This window comes from Semicossyphus pulcher, unplaced genomic scaffold (assembly GCF_022749685.1).
Source record: "Semicossyphus pulcher isolate SPU_LCO1_2020_fin unplaced genomic scaffold, fSemPul1.0.p SCAF_6, whole genome shotgun sequence".
NCBI classification, from domain to species: Eukaryota; Metazoa; Chordata; class Actinopteri; order Labriformes; family Labridae; genus Semicossyphus; species Semicossyphus pulcher.
In genome coordinates this window covers 9587027-9596325 of record NW_027211737.1, presented here as the reverse complement: position 1 = coordinate 9596325, position 9299 = coordinate 9587027, and positions in this window count along the sequence as shown.

Genomic DNA, 9299 nt, shown 5'->3' with positions numbered 1-9299 from the left:
CGTCTCCTCTCACCGTTCCTCCTCCACTCTGCTAATCCGGAACAGATCAGCTACAGGAGCCGTACAGAGCTGTCAATCATCATTTTTACAGCATCAAATAACTAATAAAAATAAACTTGTCAGAAAAATAAACACTTGGACATAAATCAGCATGATAAGCACTGGCTATAATGACAGAAACCATGTTTGAGAAACATTTATTTGACATGTATTTTGATTTTATAGTTTGACTCATGTCCCATCTGTTAACATGGAGGAGGTGGGCTTTATGACCTTTACTGCAGCCAGTCAGCAGGGGGCGATAGAGAGGGTTTGGCTTTACTTTTAGGGAGCTGTCATGTCGTCCATATTTTTATACAGGCTATGGTTCAGACACACATGCCCAGCAACCCTGCCTAATGTTTTGCAACAAGGCGGCAAAACAACCAGTAAAGTCTAAATATGTGGAAGCGCGCGCACACAGGTAGCATAGCATGAAGTGTGTATCATGTAGCATTGTGCAAACACCACATGTTACTTTGCACATGTTGAGATGAAGAATAAAATGAGTGCTGTCACCAGATTTGTAAATTCCTGCATCAGATGATTTGCAGCGTCCTGTGCCTGGAATAATTAAAATACACAAATCTTAAAAAGGGAAGATATGTATCAGATTCAGCTACTAGCTTATTTCTATTTGTGGTCCCTGGGAAAGCAAACGCAAGCTATTAAACACGGTAAAATATTATAAATGATAAAACAACCAGTTGAGACCTATGCAGGCATTTGCACACACAAACACACTCAAACACATTTGGGTACAAATCTATTCATTAGGAGAAACCCCTTGAGATGGACCATCTCGTTTTCTAAGCGGGGGCCAACATACATCACATGACATGAGTCACACAATTGCAAAAAATACTTATCTCAGTACAGCAACTCACAAACACACATACACACAAAAAACAATCAAACAAACACATTGATCACCACCTACATTCTTGTGTCAACATCAGGACCATTACGTGTAAACATCAGGTATGGGCCGTAACAGTTTCAATGATAACAAGTGCATTCTGTTTCAAGGAAAGAAGACAGGGCGTGCGTAAACATACGAAGGGTAGAAATGGATCTGATATCAACAGGTAAATTGTTCCAATCAGTTGGGACGAAACACAAAAGAGACCACTTGTGTCGGCGTTTATAAAAACTGTCAGGTTCGTTCAGTGAGAGGCTGCAGCTACAGGTTCTGACGTGATGAAGCTAAACCACAGAATTGTTTCATGTCCTGAACTCCCTGCAACGGTTCGTCCATTTGGATTTAAATGAGTGAGACGATCCTTACAAACACGTGCGACTGTTATTGCAAATGAATACAACGTTAACTCAACTCCTCTCTGATTTCAATAGAAACTAAACCTCCTCAGTTTCACAGTGACAGAAGCTCTAAAATAGATGTCTAATATTAGATTGTGGAGGTGTTTCCAATAAGCTCTGTGTGCAGTCGCTGTCAAACAAATTAGATCAAAGACTTTATATGTTTGCCTGAATGTCAGGCTAAATCTGCAATGTTAGCATCAAAGGACTTTTGTTTATGTTTTGAGACGTTGAGGCAATTAAAGTGAAAAAAGTTTGAAGAAATGTCACACCTGGATAAGAATTTAAAACCTGCTCAGCCACGTGACTGAATATAAGCAACAGAAGTATACACCCAACCTTTTCCTGTGACCTCTGAGTGGAGGAAGGAAATGTAACCAGTCATGTCTAAAGTGATATGACAACGTATAATGAGGCAGCCTCGTCAGTTATAAGAACGATACATGCAACAGAATAACTATTAGTTGCAGAAATAGAGAATAAAATTACATTATATAGAAGAAAAGTGTCGAAGTAGTTCAGTTAACTAAGAGCAGAATAAATGCAGAATAAATGGTGTTCTTCCTCCTGCAACTGTAGCTGCTTTTGCATAATGTGCAGCTTTTGACACAAACCATATATCTCAGTGTAGATGAGTCAACCTCTGAAAAAAGAAAGTCTTAACTTAAACTCTCCGTCCCAGCTCTCCTGTTATTGACCCCTCTGTGAGGCCTTTGTGAGAATGAATAGCTGGTTTTTTACCTAAAGCCGCTGGATTCTGGTCTGTAATGATGACATAGCTCTTCCCTAATGGAGCTCCAGCCTTGACTTACTGTACAGTGCCTGATTTACTAATCAATCCATTGATCAGAGGTTTGATTGATGCCTTCACGGCCCTCTGGCTTTCCATTCTGAGCTCTGTGAAAGCTGTACAATGCTCACTCATGCTCTGTTCGTCCCTCCCTGTTTCTCTCTCTCTCTCTCTCTCTTCATTCTTCCCCGTCCGAAACGCCGGCGTCAGGCTTTTTTTTTCCCTTGAAGGGAATGGAGCAGCCTATCTCGTTGTATCCCTGACACAATAAAATGTTACGCTACAGGAATCGAAAGCTCTCGCTCCTTCGAGCACCAACACGTAAATCTCTCCGCCTCGCTGCTGGCAGGTGCCTAAACATACATGGCCGTCGCTCGCTGGGTAAAAGCCATTTCTTTTTGTTCCTCTTAAACGAGCGGATGCGCTATACCGAACAGACTCCAGGTGACATTGAACCTTGATCTCTTTAAAGGTTGGATGGAGGGGAGACTTGTAAATCTGCTAGGTGATGGCTCATCTCAAACCCCCTCCCCCAATCGCATCCCGCCATCCACATCTCCCGCCTCGGAGTGAATAGGGGCGTAAATCGCTGTGGCTTTTTGAAACGGGGTAGAGTCAGAAGGTGCTTGAACAAATATGGCTGTAAAAATGAATAAAGATAATAAAAATACAGAGATGGATGAAGGATCCAAAGGCCAGACAACTCAAGAGGGGAAGTCTGAGGGCGGATATTACGTTTAGAAAAGGAGCAGAAAGGTGGATGAGACGAGCGAAGAAGTGAGAAGGGGAAAAAGGCTGTGAGGAAAAGATAAATGAGTCAGAAGGAAACCTGTACATTTGCATCTCTAAACCATAAATCCCCAAATGACTCCTGTCAACAACATGCAAACTCAAGATGACTGACAACTTAATGATTGGCACTTAGAGGGGAGGAGAGGGGGAGAGCGGGGGTGGGGCAGAGACGGATGGATTGACGGGGGAGAAAGAGGAGTTAATGAGAGGGGGAACAGAGCGGAGATGCTTAAGGATGGAGACACTTCAGGGTGGGTGATGAATGAACTCTGGATACTTGGATGCACATATGGATCCGTGGATGGATGAATGGAGGAGATGAGTCAACAGAGGAAAGAGTCAAAGTTGCTTCATTTAGAAGTTTGAAACGGCTAAGTAACTTTAATATCTCTGTAAAATTACATTTAACGAGTCAGATGATGTTGATGACTCACAGCCTGGGGTCTATAATTATTACACATCCCTGGTTCCTTCCCGCTGCGTGTCTTCCCAGAGGTTTAGCTTCATTTTACCTTATTTATTCATTTACTATGTTTATTAATTCTTTAAAAAAAATATGTTTCAGTATGCTGAAGGTACGCCCCCCATGTGTCATTTGTCAATGAAGTCAGGTGACATACGGAGGGCACTAAAAGTCTGCTTGGGCTGGTAGTCACATGACAGACGGGTCGAACAAACTCTTGACTTTGATGCAGAAGCAGTGATATCATGCTGTTCCTTTGTCAGTCAAATAGTCAATATTGACTTCTTTAAATTAAGTGGACTTCATTGGACGTTAAATCATAGCCTATATGTTAGTAACATGACCTGTGTGGTAGTGAGGTCAAATACTGTGCGTTAGTCTTGTTAAGTTAACTGGTGTTTGTTAGGAGTGATATTTAACACAAACCAGTCACTGAGCAGTGACCGTTTGGCTGTGTGAACCATGTGTTAATGATTTTTGTTCAAAAGCAAAAAACTGAAATGTTTCTTAGCAAGCTTTACTTTGAAAACCTGACCAGGTGTTGCTCATTTATCTATGCTAACTTGACTGCTTTATTTTGAAAGTTCACCCGCATGATGCATATTTATTATCTCAGTCTGGGATCCCATCGGCTATAGACAACGGTAAACATGCCAGGCGTGTAGCCAGCGGTTAGCCATAAACGTCTTCAAGTCAAGACTTTTCCTCGCGCTGCATTGTTTACAGAAAAGGAAACCGTTTTTCTTGTGATTGACTTTAATTAACAGGTCTTACCTTCGCCTTAACATCATGATGCAGATTAGTTAAAAGTCAAAATGAAGCCTACAGATTCTACATTCCTATTAGAGATTACCAGTAGTTAGGTCAAATAATGTGTGTTAGTCACATAACACTGATTTACTTAACTGGTGTACATACTGTATGTTAGTAGTGGCCAGTTTTTGCTCCACATAATCATCCAAAATTTAAACCATAAATATCAGACCTTTTTGAAGCAGCACTGAAGAGTCTGTCAGAGGTTCAGGAGGTTTAAATCTGGATCTTTAACCTCCTCACATTAACAGATAATCTGGGCCTCACATCAGCACCTTCCTGGAGCTCAGAGCAGATCTGAGGGACGAATCAGGAAAAGATCGCCAAGAAGTCTGAGCCCGGCCTTGAAGGTGTATATTTATATTTTTTAATACAATTTATAAATCAAACTTTGTCTTCGCTTATTGAGCAGAAATGAAGACTTTGGGGGAGGCAGCCACAGCTTGCCTCACTGATTATTGTGTGGGCGTGATGACTATTTAATTACCATTCTAATAATTAAAGTTTATTATAATTAGCTGCTCTGTTTTACTTTGATACTTCATTCATGTGACAACATCTGTTCCCTTGTTTATGGAGATGTAGTGACAGAAAATATTGTGAACTTCCTTTGCAATGAACTTTTTTTTTTATGTTCAGTGCAGCAACACGCTGTTTGCAGGCAGGTGAGGTATGTTGATGATGTGGGAGTGTGAAGAAATATATAGAGTTTTCTTTTCCTCAAAAAGCCCATTATCTTGCTTGAAAACATGCTGTGCATTCCTCTTATGGTCTGTCTGTAGCTCTCTGACATGCACACACACACACACACACACACACACACACACACACACACACACGCGTATCAAGACTCCCTCTTTCATCTCCTCTTTCTACCCGACGCATTAGTGCATACACACAAAGACTCACACACATTCCTGTTTCCCCGTTTGTCTTGAACTGCACACATGCAGTCATACAAATTGTTTGGTCCGAAGAATCACACACGCACGCACACACACACACTGACACACTGAACACACACACACAGGTTGAATGGAATGAGGAAGCTTGATATCGCAGAGGGACCACCAGGGGAAACTCAACTCAATCAATTCATATAATGAATGGCCCAAAAGACTGTTGCTTCCTCTCTGCCTTTGTGTGTGTGTGTGTGTGTGTGTGTGTGTGTGTGTGTGTGTGTGCGTGTGTGCGTGCATGGCCTGGGACCAGCACACTTTCATAAATATTGAACAGTTATCTTAATGCTTTCATTATAGCCCTGACTCACAGTGGCCGAGCTTTGTCCTTTTGACTCTTTGTTAGAGGGAGCTGGCCCTCTCTCAATCTCATCTGCTTATATTATGGCTTGGTAGCCAGCTATACCTACTGCCCTGAATTAATGAGAGGGACGGAGAGGAATGGGGGTGGCTGACTTTGTGTTTGTGCGTGGGTGTGTGTGGGTGAGGCGGGAAGGGCAAAAGAGCTGGAAATGAGTAAAAGAAGGAAGGTTGTGAGAGAGTCTGGGAGGGCTGTTGTGGTTGACTGGACGAGCCGTGCACGGCACAAACTATCTATGAATATATGTAAATATGATGGATGTGTTTGGGTGTAATTTCTCCAGCTGCCTCAGCTACCCCCATGTGAGGCGTATCCTAATGAATTTGTAAAAACCTCTCTGTGGTTTCCTTCTTTCCATCACAGAGCTGCTTCCTGTCGCTCTGTTATTGCAGCATCTTTAAAGATGAAGAAGTTTCACTTTTTTAACAGCACGCTGGCAGAACTGCTGCTCGAGCCCGAGAGGGAATAGCTGGGTAGAAAATATGGGTTAGACAAAATATCGATATGACAATATATCATTGTCCAGACTTGTGCAATACAATTATCGATATGCAGTCACCAAATATTGATATTTCTGGCGCTCCAAACATGTCTGTTAAGGTTCTCAGTCATCAAGGTAATTCTAGCTTAATCCAAAAGGTAACAGGACTTGGTTGAAGTCCTTAAAGACGTTTCACCTCTCATCCGAAAGGCTTCTTCAGTTCTAAACTGACTGGTGGGCGGAGCTAGAAATATAAGCCTCTGTAGGTCATTAGTATGCTAACAGATGTGTAATCAAGGGTGAGTCGTTAACCTGAGCTGTTGACCTAGTATCACTGAGAGTTGATAGTACCCTCTGGTGTTGATGGGTCGTTAGGCTCACATGATCCTGAGTGTGACTGTGATCTCAGCTGTTTGGGCAGAGTGTTCAACACTGCATTATAATAGGGTGATAGGTGGTGTCTTACACCTGGATCCCACAGGCCATGTGCGGGCACATCCGTCTGCGCCATGGTTCTGGTCCGAAAATGGGGCATGCCCTCGCCACAGGAAGTGTGTCTGATCGCAGTGCAGCGGAGTGTGTCCCAAGCGGCTGGATTCACGAGATCACAAGATTGCACGGGAATTGTGATATCACGCGATAACATCAATTTTAAACAGAGCAACACACAAACAACTGTTCAGTTTGCACCTCCGAGGTTGATTATCTGCTCATTTGGATATCATTCCATGATTTTTGTGCTTCTACCATGGAGTACACTACTTAATGAAAAGTGTTCTTTTTTCAAGATTTCTGTGTAAAAAAGTCTGTACTTTGAAATGACCGGATGCTGTATGCTGTTTTCGTGTGTGACTTCCTGTTTGGAACGATCTGCTCTGTTCAGCTTGACGCGTGCTTGAAGCGGCCTCCGTCAAAAATAGACCCGGTGCGTATCTTTAGCGGAGCAGAGCGGAGAGACGCTGCTGGGACACGCTGGAGACGGGCGCGTGCTGTGGAATCACGAGCATTGACTTGAATGGGCGCGATCGACTCTGGAGGTTGCGGGGCACACGGAACGTGAGAGACAGATCCTGTGGAATTTGAGGGTTAGGCCGCCAGCTCTGTTAAGTGATGGGTTTTTAACATAGATGGCTTCCTTGACACCTCTTTTGAATCAACAGTATTTTCTGATTACACATATATTAGCATACTGATGACAGTCTACAAGTACATGCTGTATTTCTGTAGGATGTAGACGTCAAATGAGAATGAATGAATTGGTTTACCCAGATGTTGAGGAAATGTGCACATTCATTGCTCTTTCTAATGAATCTTGCCTGCTCATCTAGCCGATCAATAACTTCAATAGGAAACTGAAATTGACCAAAATGAAGAGTTCACATTGTTTAAAGTTGTGGGCATGTATTTACAAAGCAGTCAATGGCTTTCTACGCTTCTCAGACGCGCAGCAAAAAGTAAAAAATACGCTTCAAATACATTGCCTGTGTAGATTCCCCTTTAGCTATAGTAGTGGTGCCACCTCCTCATACAGCCTAATTTAGCTGCTAATGTAACTGTAAAAACATTCTGCTGTAAATGCAGGATATTGGCAGAATAATCGCATGATGTAGCACTTCTGTTGCTCTGCAGAATCCACTTCTCTCAGTAAATTGTTTCTTCCTGCTTCATTATTTCTCATCACTGCAACAAGTCAACAAGCTTCCTGTTCAATTTGCACTTCTGCATCAGCGGGCTGCTCGCTTACAAATCCTGTGCACTCTTATTTTTACTGCTACACGTTTGTGGGTCCGACGTTGGGATTGACACCGATGGCGCTCGAGGCCAGCTCATGCAAACTGCAAAATATTTGTGCGTATCTGAATCAATTACAGAAGATGTGAGTCAAGCATGATAACATATTTGCTTCTGTCTGCATCATGTGTCACTGTTAGCCACTTGTCCTCCAGGCGATTGCCTATATTAGCTTTTTTTCCCCTCTTATCTTGTTTGTCAGACGGGATCAGAGTGTCAGCTGAGTGCCAAATGTTGTCATGTGTCTCACAGAGTGCGTGCTTCAGTGTACATAATAACTGGGAAAGAAGACCGAGCTGTTGCATGATGGATAGATGTCAAACCTCAGAGGCCGCGTTTTGTTTCTCACTCTGTGACACGCACACACTGCAATCAGTCAAACTGTGTCAACTCACACATTGCTCTCCGCTTTGTGAGTTCAGCTGCGTTTGTCTAATATTCTCCCAATAAGCTCGCTGCCAGAGCGGGATTGTTCAGGACAGAGAGAGAGAGGGGGAGAGAAATAGCTGCACACACAGGAGCAGAAAAACACTCCGAGTTAGTTTCTATGTTTTCTGCACTTCTGTAAAAGTAGTAATCAGCCTGCATTGATTTCCCAGCATCCCCTTGTGGTTTAGAGCAAGCCAAATTAATGGCAGATTACAACCCTTCAGCTCTTTCTCGCAACCTTCCTTTTGCTTTTTCCATTTCCTTCACATTCAGAGTTCAGTTTTTTCTTTTACTTTTTCGCGTCCTCAACCACTTTTCTTGTCTCTAAATCAGCTGCCTTTGCACTTATTTTCAACTACTGAACTCTACCAATCCACCTTTTTTTATATGGTTTTACAACAGGAAGCCTGAACGCAACCTTGTTCCTGCCATTAACAAGAAGGATAAATTACAAATGCCACAAACATCTCAATAAACCAGATCCATATACTGATATATCAGCTGAAATGATTAGGCTGATATCGGCCCACACAGATATATCAGTATCGGCTTATATGTTTTCCAAAATATGGCCAATGTGAACACTTTTTTACAAGTATCTTAAGCAGATAATAATGCTTAAGGTGATTTAATAATTGTGTCACTATGTTATTGGTCTCGCAGAGCCTGCTCCAACCCTTTTGTTGAACTCTCTCAGCCCTGTCTGCAGCACATGTAGCAGAGCATCACATCTGAGCACACAATGCCCGCGCTATCGTTATTAGGGATGAGCATTTCAAGCAAAAATACTGTTCGATGTTCAGTGAGAACTGTTCAACTATTATTCGAAGCTTGCCACCTTTGCATCTTCCCTATATAATAAACAGACATGGATCATTTCTCATACTGGGCATAGTTGTTGTAAAGTTATTATATGCTAGTTTACCTGGCAAAGTTTGCACTTCACCTCATTTTGGTGTATTTTTTACGACGAGAACTCTTTGATGGCTGCAGAAGTCTCTGCATTTTCTCCCATTACAAATCTCACAGCGCCACACCTGCTTTACCGGCACCGGACACTA